The sequence below is a fragment of the Amblyomma mixtum genome, chromosome 1, assembly GCF_055824585.1.
Source record: "Amblyomma mixtum isolate Tamu chromosome 1, ASM5582458v1, whole genome shotgun sequence".
Taxonomy (NCBI): domain Eukaryota; kingdom Metazoa; phylum Arthropoda; class Arachnida; order Ixodida; family Ixodidae; genus Amblyomma; species Amblyomma mixtum.
In genome coordinates, this window is record NC_143012.1 from 292,581,431 (window position 1) to 292,593,562 (window position 12,132).

The 12,132-nt window shown below is 42.3% G+C and overlaps 1 long non-coding RNA gene across 1 annotated transcript; it reads right to left on the reverse strand.

The window, feature by feature from the left end:
* Positions 1 to 1,137: 1,137 nt before the first annotated feature.
* Positions 1,138 to 11,888, reverse strand: LOC149372041 (uncharacterized). Its single transcript, XR_016292192.1, has 4 exons — positions 11,653 to 11,888; positions 7,932 to 8,084; positions 4,105 to 4,227; positions 1,138 to 1,285 (listed from the first exon to the last, which is right to left on the reverse strand). It is a non-coding gene; the product is annotated as an uncharacterized LOC149372041 (long non-coding RNA).
* Between the last annotated feature and the right edge of the window lie 244 nt (positions 11,889 to 12,132).

The following is a 12,132-nucleotide window of genomic DNA, read 5'->3' on the forward strand; positions in this document are numbered from 1 at the left end:
ATGCCACACGGAACACACGGGAGGGAATGATGCCGCCCACCGGCACGACCGAGCTCTCTTCTTCAACTTAAAACAGTGCGCAGGGACAGGACACAGTCAAGAAACACACAGACACAGTGCTGTGTCTGTGTGTTTCTTGACTGTGTCCTGTCCCTGCGCACTGTTTTAAGTTGAAAAATGAACCAAATGGCCCCGCTACTTCCCATGACGAGCTCTCTTATACCGGGATTCCCTCCTAACCGATGAGGCAGAGGAACACGCTACACAGCCCATAATCAGCTTCGCTAAACACCTACAGGTGTACAGACAGGGCCATACAGACATTCCCCACACCTCACAAAACTATGTACAAGGCAGAATTACACACCCTTCGCCGACTACAGACACTCTCGTAACTCCACTTCAACTCCACCAATGGTACAGCTGCAACGGAAAAAGAATGGCACAAGTGAATCATGACCGGAGCGAAAAAATCGCGACACGCGGCGCTATTGTTGCCAAGTACACTGTAAAAAAAAATGCTCCACAGTACAGAGAAACCCGCTGGTAATGCGTTGCCGGAGGGTTTTCCGCAACATGAATACAGCGACTCCGTCCGACGGTCGTCACATTCTTGGTAACGGAAAGTTACGCTATGCTATGCACGAGAATGAAATCGTTTCTTTGCAACGAATGCTTCTCTGTTGTGTTCTTATTAAAGGTCCCGTAATGTGTATGCATACTTCCTCCGTTCACTTGGAAGTCATCTGATCTAGAACGGAATATTGTAATTATGTACTATCGAGAGCAAAAATAACAGACCCCTGCCAGCGCGTGCCGATCTGTGCCAAACTGCATGCGAGCACCACCTGACGAAGCGCTCCTAGTGCCGAGACCAGCGCAGTGGCGTGCGCCCATCTCGAGGAGCGCTACGCATTGCGTGCCACTGCGCTCGTCTCAGCATCTGGAGTGCTTCGTCAAGCGGCGCTTAAATGCAGTTTGGCACAGATCAGCACGCGCTGGCAGGGGTCTGTTATTTTTGCTCTCGATAATACTTTCAGTAGCACATGCACATGCATCTGTGTATAGCTTCTGCCCAGATTGTTCACTGCAGATATAGTAGTCCAGAGGTCGAGGAAATAAGTATTATGTACAAGACTTTCATGCATATTATGTATTGCACACATAAAAAGAATGCAACTTAGAATGAAAGAGTGGCAAGTGTTTGGTTGAGTACAAGTACATACGTTTTATTTTCATGACAAATTGCACGCATTGTACCTCTAAACATTGCTGTCGGATCCATCTGAAAAGATAAAAAAATCCTCATTTAGTAGCCACACAACACCTATTATAAATTTCACAAATACATTTGAACCATCCGCTATTGAACAATCGGCTTTCGTAGAAGCTTGTAAAAGCCATTTACTGAGAACCAAACCAACATGATTCATTGCCTAAAATTCATTTCTCATAACAGTAAACAGCAAAAACCACAGGGCCAGGAAGAAACAGACAAAATGCGCTTACTCGGACACCACTGTGTGCATGAAAGTCTTTACGGTTGTCTACAATTTTGTGCAAATATAAAGTAGCTAAGGATGGGTGCCAAATACAATTCAATGCAGATGCCTTTCATTACATAGTACTCAATGCACAACTTAGTGAGCAAGGAACATTGGTAACATCTGAAAAAGGCCAGACACTTGCCCACAAGCATGATGATGATTGTGATTTTTGATGGCGCGAGGGAATCTGAGGACAAAGAGCACCATGGCACAAGGTATTTTCTTCATCTCAAGGTGGGGCAATGAACCATTTGGCTGGCATTTCACCCTAAAGAAGACGAGCACCAGGTGAGGAGAAAGCTTGTACCCATTGGATTGGTGGTTACCCAGCACTTGCCCACAAGAAATCAGGGAGCATACTTCCCCGAAACCTTATGCTTTCAGTCATAGTTTCCATTATCTCAGCATCGGCAAGAAAATGTACTAATTTCTGATGTCAGTGAAAATGCAGCCACAGGTGCTGGTTGCAGCTCACTAAGGTATTCAAATATCTCTGCAGTGCGCCTCATGAGGAACAGATGCTTAAGTTTCCACAAAGGGCTCTTTGCAGAAATTTAACCGAAGGCCGCTGCCATGTTAACCTTTTCAAAATGATGGCCCAGAAAGACAAAGTGTAGTCATGTGTCTGATGTAGAAAAAGGATGAAGGCGTGAATTTTTCAGCTTCTTCAACAGCTGTGATGTGTTTGTAACTGGTATTGCTTGGTTTGGTTTGGTTATTAGAGTTTAACGTCCCAAAGCAACTCAGGCTATGAGGGATGCCGTGTAGAAGGGCTCCGGAAATTTTGACCACCTGGGGTTTTTTAACGTGCACTGACATCGCACAGCACACGGGCCTCTAGAATTTCTCCTCCATCGAAACTTGGCCGCCGCAGCCGGGATCGAACCCGCGTCTTTCGGGTCAGCAGCCAAGCGCCGTAACCACTGAGCCACCGCGGCAGGGCTGTTGCTGGCATTGCTTCGCACAGCTTCAGTTTTCTCTTTGACATTTCGTGAAATCATTCCATGTCTGTGAAAGATCTCGCTCGCAAAAATTTTGGTTCAATGAAGGAGCAAAAAAAAACCCATGTCCTAGGCCTTTTTTTGTGACACTAAAGGAAGGCTCGCTTTTAGGGTCATTATTACGAAGAGGTCCATGTAGCAACAAACTTTGAAACAATTTCTGCAAGGGCTGAGTGTTCTGAAGCCTAAGAATTTCTCATGAGGCGCCCTGTAGATTGAGTGCTCTGAAGCTTAAGAATCTCTCATGAGGTGCCCTGTAGATGCATCAGAACACCTAAGTGAGCTGTTACTGGGTCCTGTGAGTGCTCTGTCACTTGACATTAAGGGTATGTACTTTTCCTCGACACATGCAGTGATGATGTATATGTCGAGCGAAAGCATAAAAGACTTCGAAGAGTTGCGCTTCCAGATTGCTTGCGGAGGAAAGCACAAGAGTCTGGCCATGCTCAGCTGTTACCTTTCTTTGCTTCTTGCTTGTTGAGTTCTGCAGTGAGTACTACGTAATGACAGAAGGTATCTGCATCGACTCATGTTTAACATCTGTCTGTGCGACCTCCATCTTGCACGACACGACAGGCAACTCCATAATGCCCTTCATGCACCGAGTGTCAGTGTGTTCTGTCAGCTTCCTGGTCCTGTGTTTTCTGTTCTTAAAGTTATTACTGCCTTCATTCTCCACTCCATGAAGCCTGAATGTGCTACACTGGGTTGCTCCACGCGTCATGCAGTAACCTGGCTATTTTTTTCATACATCGGAGGGACTCAGGTCGCAAGCCATGCTTACTATATTCAGCACATAAGTGTACATGTGAGACATATCATTTATAACCAATTTTAACAGTGGTATTTCGTGCAAGAATATCTAAATGCTACTCAATTTTTGCTCAAATTTTCAGATACACACTCTTATCCAGATTAAAAACATAATTTGGCTACTGTGCTCTCGTGATGCCACGTCTTGAGTTTGCATCAGTAGCTTGGAATAGTGCCTCTGTTACCTCTGGCAATGAAATCGAAAATGTTCAGCAGAAGATTGTATGCATCCTTTGTGATAGATATATTCAGCGCCGTCGTTTCTAAGACTACGACTTTCTTCTAGCAGGACTTGGTATGTCTACTCTTTATGACAGGTGACTCACGCGTGACATGCACTTTCTACATAAAATTGTGCTCGGCTCTATTGACTGTGAGCAGTTATTGATGTCACTGCGATTTCATGTGCCTCAGGGAAAAACCGCCAAATGCTATGATAGATTTTATCCTGACATGCATGCCATTTCACCAATGACTCGTTTGCAAATAATACAATTCAACTTTTTATGACACAGAAATATTTGCCTAATTTGCTGTTTTCATTGTTTATTTCATTATGCTTGTTTTTCTTTACTACTATTATCATTGTATTTGTGACCATTTTTCTGTATTATGTCTGTTCACGTCATGGTGTTTGTATTGACTTAGTGTGCACTTGTTTAGGCCAATTGGCTGTTCAGGCACATTTAAAATAAAATATCTACCTATCTTTTTAAGCAGAAGCACAGCACCAAGGTACTCACCAACTGTTTGAAGCACTATGCGCAAGTTCTCGTGCCGACATGAATACAGGTACTTTGGAATGCACACTGTCCAAGTCTTCATCATGCCATGCCGCTCCGACTCTCTGGTAGCAAAATTTTCCACTAAAAAAGAGAGCAATTTTGTTCATGTTAGACTAGTAATATTAAATTTTACTATATACTAGGTACTTCTCATCATTCTACCCCAGACTAAACCATACACCAGTGATCATGTTTTGAATTTTGTTGTATATGATCACAAAATGTGGTGTAATACCATGTTAGAAATTCTGGTCAAAATAAATCTGACAAAGTATTGTTTAAAAAAATCTGGGCACAAGGAAGAAGGAAGCTAGCCGATAGCCTGGACGAATGTTTTCAGTTTCATGCAAGCATCAGTACCCTTGCACACAAAATGTACAATTTAGTGGGTTTACCCTTCCAGAATGGAATTTCATGCTGCAAACATCTAGCTATGCGAAAAAAAATTTAACTTCCATTCCAGACAAAGGAAAGGAAATTCCTCTGGTTTTTCTTCACAAGCCTCTGCAAGTATACAATTCAGTGAATCTACTCTACAAGTATGTGAACCTACAAGCACGAGACAATGACAAGAAAGGAGACAAAGCAGGCGCTGACTCGCAACTGAAGTTTATTGAAGTAAACAGGGAGTACATAGGAAAGCCAAACAACACCACGAACCACACAGTTACAGATAAGCTATACCACAACATGAGTAAAAGATCGCCCTTAACTTTCCTCTCATCTAGATAGTCCAACTCGTTGCATATTTACACGATGGACAGCACACTCACAGATTTGTCACCGAGTCATAGGATGTGTCTAGCCTTGATAATTTTCCGGTTAATCTGCTCCGAATGTATCGCCAAAATGAGTGTTGTCAAAAGGAATGGCTAGCAGCCTTCACATTCCTTGCGATGTACAGATAAGTTAGAACCCCTACCAATATCCAAATATCTCTTGTTCTCCCGTAGTCTTACATTCAAATACCTTCGAGTTTGACCAACATAAACCCAACCTCAAGATAACAGTATCCGATACACCACATACATTTTACAAGGCACACATGCTTTTTCCGGACCAAATTCACAAAATTATTCTTAACAATTTTACAGTTTGTAGACAACTTATTAGGGGCCAAGAGCACCATTTCTGCGTCATACCTTCTGACCACATTTTTCAAATTGTCGACAATCTTCGTATGTACAGTAACACAGTCGATCTTTTGGCATCTCGATGGCTGGCCCTGGCCATATCCTGCCAATCGCTGTGAAGGGGTTTTAGCTTTAACATGCTAAAGGGAAGAATGGCGCAGCATCAAGTAATAAGGACAGCAGGACAACAAGCACACGCACAAGTGCCAACCTTGGAGCGGATACAGAATCCAAGAGCACGTGCTTGACAATCAGCACTGACAGTCAAGGAAATGAGAAAACACTGATTTGAACATTCAAGATTGAATGAGCCCGATCCTTGACTGTCAACGCTGAATGTCAAGCACACGCTCTTGGATTCTGTATCTGCTCCAGGGTTGGCACTAATGCGTGTGCTCTCCTGCTGTCCTCGTTAAAGATGCTATGCCATTCTTACCTTTAGCATGTCTGACCAACTTGATCAATCTTATACGCTCAGCTTTAACAATTTATCACACACTCCTGCAATAGCATGGTTGGGGAATAATGCTTTCGTAAGCCTTAAAATCTGCTCTTGGAGACCACTTGTCATGCTGTGAAAGCATCACTTCATCAATACCGAGCCTAGCCTAGAAGACGCAATGCTATCTTTCACTAGCTTAGAGTGGTTCGGCCAATAGTCAAGTAGCTGCTTGACACTCCTGGGTGAATATCGGCAGCATACATGGCATGTGCAGAACATCATGGTGAAGCCCAGAAACCGCAGCTCTTTTTGATGGGACATTTCCTCTAAGGAAAACCTACCTAATTTAATGAAAGGCCTTGCTCCTTAAACAACTTGACAATATGCACAGGTCCCACACTATCGCAACCTTTTGTAAAAGACCAGAAAATCAGACGCAGTGAAAGATTTTCCCCCAGCCCATGCAAGTTCTTGGCAATCACTCCATCCACCCTGCTTAAGAGAATATTACTTAGCACAGAGGCATTCAATCGATACATATACTAGACTTTTGAACATATGCCGCACAGCCATACTCCAGAAACATGCTCTTCAAATAAACGGAGGTAAGTCCAAAAAAAAAACACTATTAAGCACCTGCTCCTAAACACAAGCTCATCATTGTGCTTTGATATACACATTCACAAGCTTTTCATAAGGTTCTCATACGGGATGGAATAAAATAGTTCTACATCGACACTAACCGCCAGACAATCTGTTGAATTGCCATTCTTCAGATACTCAACCACGCTGCGAATTGAGTACCAGAAACGGATCTTCAAGATGCGAAGTAGACAAATGCTTTTGCAAATAACCAGACAAAATTTTGCAAGAACCCTTTTCTGAAATTTATCTGAAGAGCATGCTAGTGAATAGCATTTATTTTAAGAGCATGGCTGTAGAGTATTGTAGTGTGGTATGTGTTCAAAAATCTGGTATATGTAGTGGTTCGAAGATGCGCCTTGTGCTAAGAGATATTTTAAGTAGGGTGGATAGAATGGTTGTCAAGGACTTGGATGGACTGGGGGAAAAAATCTTTTGCTATGTTGATGATTTTCTGGTCTTTTACAGAGGTTCTGATAATTTGGGATGTGAACATATTCTCAAGCTGTTTAAGGAGCAAGGCCTTTGTCTTAGGTTTACCTTGGAGCAAATGTCGCCACAAAAAGAGCTGCGGTTTCTGGACCTTACCTTGATGATCTGCACATACCATGTGCGCTAGTGATATTCACCCAGGAGTGTTAAGCTGCTACTTGGACACAGGTTGGCTATTCCAAGCTAGTGAAAGATAGCATTGGACTGTCCAGCCTGGGCTCAGAATTGATGAAGTCATGCTTTCACAGCATGACGACAAGTTTCCAAGAGCACATTTTAGGTTAATGAACGCAGGATTTTCTAACTATGTTATTGCAAGAGCAGACAATAAATTGTTAAAGAAGCCGAAAGCTTTTCACGGCGACCGGCGCAATCAGGCCGGAGCCAGCCAGCGAGATGCCAAAAGACAGGTTGTGTTACCGTACGTCCATAGATTGTCGCACAAATTGAAAAATGCGGCCAGAAGGTATGATGGAAAAGCGATTTTTTTGGCCCCTAATAAGTTGTTTAAAATATGTAAAATTGTTAAGAATAATTCTGTGAATGTGGCTAGAGAAAAGTAGACATGTGGAGTGAAATGTATATGTACCTTGTAAAATGAACATGGTATCAGACACTATATCTTGTGGTCGGGTCGATATAGGTCAAACTGGAAGGTGTATCAATGTAAGATTACAGGAGCACATGAGGGTAGGGGTTCTAACTTTTCTGTATATTGCAAGGGATGTGAAGGCTGCTACCCTTTCCTTTTGGCAGCACACATTTTGGCAGTAAATTCAGAGAAGATTAAATGGTAGATTATTGAGGCTAGACACACCTTACGACTCGGTGACTAATGTGCAAGTGTATTGTCTATCGCACTAACACGCAATGAGTTGGACTATCTCGATCAGGGGAATGTTCAGGGGCATTGACTCATGTTGTCATGTATGCTTATCTGTAATTGTGTGGTTTGTGGCGTTGCTTGGCTTCTTCATGTATTCCCTATTCACTTCAATAAACTATGGCCGCGACTCAGCGACTGTCTTGTCTCTTGTCTTGTATTTTGCACTGGTAGATTCACCATGATGTCTCACCTCTTCAGAAATCCAACACGACATTTTCCTCTTCACACTTGAGGTTCAGTGCATAATAAGGCCAACACCAGTCATCCGCAAGAAACGTTCATGGCTCCATTAACACCGCCTCCTGCTTACAAGACACAGTGCGGCATTCATTGTAGATTCTACCTGCAACACAGAACGCAAAGTTTTAGTTTGAGTGGACTAAACTAGGAAAGAAGCACAAAATATCTACAGCCAAACGGCCGAGCTGAAAGAAATAGAGGGTAGTGTAATAGTGAATATACTGATATAGTTTTGTGTAACATCTTCTGTTCATATAAAATGTACACTTTTTTTTTCTTATGCTGACGCCTGGGTACACTATATTGTGCACTTATTGCATGGGCCTGAACTAGCAGCTTGCTAAGGGCCCAGATGCTTTTATCACCCTGTTTGTATAACCTTCACCCAAAGTGAATAAAGTGATACTGATATTGCATGCAAGATATATGCATGATATATTGTGATATTCAACACTGCTACCATTGGCTTAGCCAGCTATTTATGCATAATGAAAAATGCAGTATCACATAAATACTGATACAGTACTATTAGTGTTAATATTAGCAGTGCAGGTTCAATGAAAAAAAAGGGGCCTAGTGCTAGCTGCCATTCCCAAAGCAGGCTTGTGACCAATCGCCAGTTTAAAGGAAAAAGGAATGACTGAAAAGGGAGAGAGCCAGTAGGAAGGAAGACAGGCATAAAAGGACTTAGGATACAATAGGCAGGCAAAGTTATTTAGACAGTAACCACAAAAGAAACATTAACACTCAAGAAAAGATGTACAAGACCAACCATACCATTATGCACAGTGGATAACTTGTTAACCTCATTTAGCCCAAAATATATTTTCATATATACTTGTGCTATACAGTGATTACATTCATTAATAGCATAACTGACCGACTGAAACCAAAACAGGGATGAAGGGCGGTGAATGAGCCCTAGGCGTGATGCTTTTGCCTTCCTAGTGGGACACAGAAGGATCATTCAGTTGAACATCGGGTCTCTGAGATTAATATGTAGTTTAATATTAGTGGAAAAATAGAAGTAGTAACAACAAAGCAAGCAATGTAGCTGAACATTGTTCTATGGACATGAGAAAAAAAAGCATTATGAATAACCAAGTATGCAATGTTTGTAGCTGCACATTTCTTCACACACGTGTCTAAAACATATGCGCATGATTTGCCACAAGAGAGTATCTCGTTTAGATAGGGTACCTGCTATGGCAGTAGTGCACAATCAGGCTGGAATGAAATGCAAACAGCGCCTATGAACAAGACAAAATATTTCACCTGTGTGATTTCAGCTTGAGTATGCAGCTAGCCTGATTCCTGTTTCAGGATAAGAGATCTACCTAATACACATATATGAACCCTTTCTAAATGTATACCTCGCTACAAAGTAGAAAAGTACTGCACATGTATGTTTGCATTTCGTTCCGGCCTAACTGTAAATGCATAATGTGTGTCTAATGCTCATTATTATCAGTCAAGGCTGTAACTTCCAACACCAAGCAGATACATGAAACCTGTAAAAACTCCTTGAAGGCAAGAGTCTGGAGACAAGCTTCTAGACCCACTCTGAAGGATGTAGATTTGGTGTTTAGTGTGGCATATAATTACTTCTGCATTAATAGCGAGCATGTAAGGCCAATACAAGGTGCGTCTGAATTTGGTCGCCTAAAATTTGCTTGGGAGAACGCAAAATAATGCTAAAGAGCAATCTATAGACACAATATTGCATGCCGAATAAACAACAAGAAAAAAAGAAGGCAATGCTCTGGAAGCACCTTCAGTCATTCAAGACAAAAATGATGAGGCATGCTGATGCTGCTGCTTGAACAATAGAAAAAAGCGACTACTGCTTACTTACAATAAACGCTTTCTCTGAGCAAGCAATGAAAGACAGCTGTAACTCATGAAACCTCACGTCATTCTTTTTACAAAAAAAGAAATTTAAAAGGTTGCAATGCAAGAACCCCTGCCACAGTAGTATTCTCCTCACACTTGGGTTACACAAGCCAAGGCTTTTAACAGCATGTGTTTTTGCATGTGTTCATTCTGAAGCATTACCCGGTTGAAGCGACACAAAATATTTACTTCCCCATGAACCTGTGCGTGTAGCATAATCACAGAAAATATTTTTTACACTGGACAGAAATACAACAGCATAGTGGCGTGACTGACAGACAACAGGCTTCGGGGACAGTGCAAGACAATGATCTGAAATCCTACACAACAGACCTGCGACATTACAATGGCTAAATCCTTGATAGTAGTATTTAACAGCCATCTAAATGCTCGTGCACAACAGGTGGGAGCACTTTACTGCGAAGCAACAGTAAACCTTTGCCACTAGTCTAAACAAAAGTGCACCTCATTGCGACTTCCACTAAACTTTTTTGCTCCCAGTGCAACAAAGCAAGTACACAGGGGGCTCGAATGCAACGATACGATGCGTTAGGCTATCATGTCATCATCTTAACATAAAGCATGTGGTCTCTGTTCTGGGACTGCCAATCAGCCTCGAGAAGACAAAAATGCTTATAAAAAAAGAACAAAGCAACAAGCTCTCAAACCTCACAGTGAACATAGAAGTAGCAGAACCCTGTAACCTAGCCAATAGTTCGAAGCTAAGCAGCAGAAGAAAATATGTAAAGGCCAGGACTGAGCAAACAGAAAATCATGGAGGAAACCTAAAAGCAGCAAAAGCAATGAGAGTGGAGTTGTCTTGATGTTCACTGTCAATACCTACTGCTAAAAGTAAAGGAAACCAGGGTATAAGAAATACAGCATTTCATACTATGCTTTGAGCAAATGCAGTGAGAATGAAACAGACTAGAGACTTGTCTTATAACATTTTCACTCTTTACTTTGCACCAGAGGAAAATAAATTTGTGTGCAGTTCACATACTGCTTGGCACTGTCCTAGAAGGAATGAATCCCGGTCTCGAAAAGTCTACAGAGAGAATACTGATGCTGCATGTGCATTTCTCTCTAGACTCCCTCGTTTATTCCTTCCCTTAGGTTCAGGAGTCCACCGAGAGACAGTTACTGCCCCATTTCATTTCCTCAAAAACCAATTTTAATTTCATTTCTCTCAACTGTCCTGAAATGTGTATAAGTTACCAATTTTTTTAGTGCCTAATTACATACTGTAATTTTTGCAAGGAATATGAGGTTGATGGACAGAAAAAAAAAGCCTGGAATGGTATCTTAGGTAACTTGGCACCTGGACAAACAGCTGACCCACTGGGCGTCCCCAAGGGCTGTGCTGCGAGGCGTCCCTAGCAACAGTAGCCGGTTGTCCAGATCCAAAGGAACCACGCGAATGATTACCGAAAAGTTTAAGGACAGCAGATGCATGAACACAAAACAGCTTTTCAGCACTGTTGCAGTGGGATGAACGGTTCCAAATCTCTAGACTATACCTGGTAATAAATAAATTATCAGAAGACCATCTCGAGCGCAGAATGATCTCAAAGCACATTCGACACGCACTACCAACATGGACAGCCTGTGCTTAATTGAATCCAAAAGTTTACGCTGATCGACCAATGTTACTTCAAACAGAGACAGAAAGCGCATGCACGTTGTGCTGATGTTACCGTGAACATAACATGCGACGAGACACAGGGTTACAATAGAAACAAAAAACGGCTTTCAAAATCTGAGAACAAATTGCTTACCTTCTCACAAGTTCACCAAACCGGAGACGATGCCGTGTGGCTGCCGCCAGTCACTCGCGATGCACAGAAACAATAAAAATGCAATTCCGCTGACTTTCCTTGAGCAATTTGCAGTCGATTAAACTTCAAACTGTTCGCACCGACCACCGTTCACCTCACCAAGCATGTGTGCACGGAGGAAGTAAAATTTATGCGGGCAAGTCAGCCGCGCAAAACGCCGAGCACGATGCCATTTGCAGAGCTATGGTCGCTAGCAGAGCTGCACGGGAAATTCATAGCGTCATTCTCGTATTCGCGTCCATGCTTACTTCGCTGACGCCGCAAAAGCGCACCACCTTGAAAACATATCAGATGTATTTAATTTTACCGTAGCTTTTTTAGATGACAACTTGAATGGTTTTACATATTAAAATTTTCTTTTCGTTTCATGAGCGTTGTTACCACAAGAGCGCAGTGCATGCAGCTTGGCCGTGACGAGTC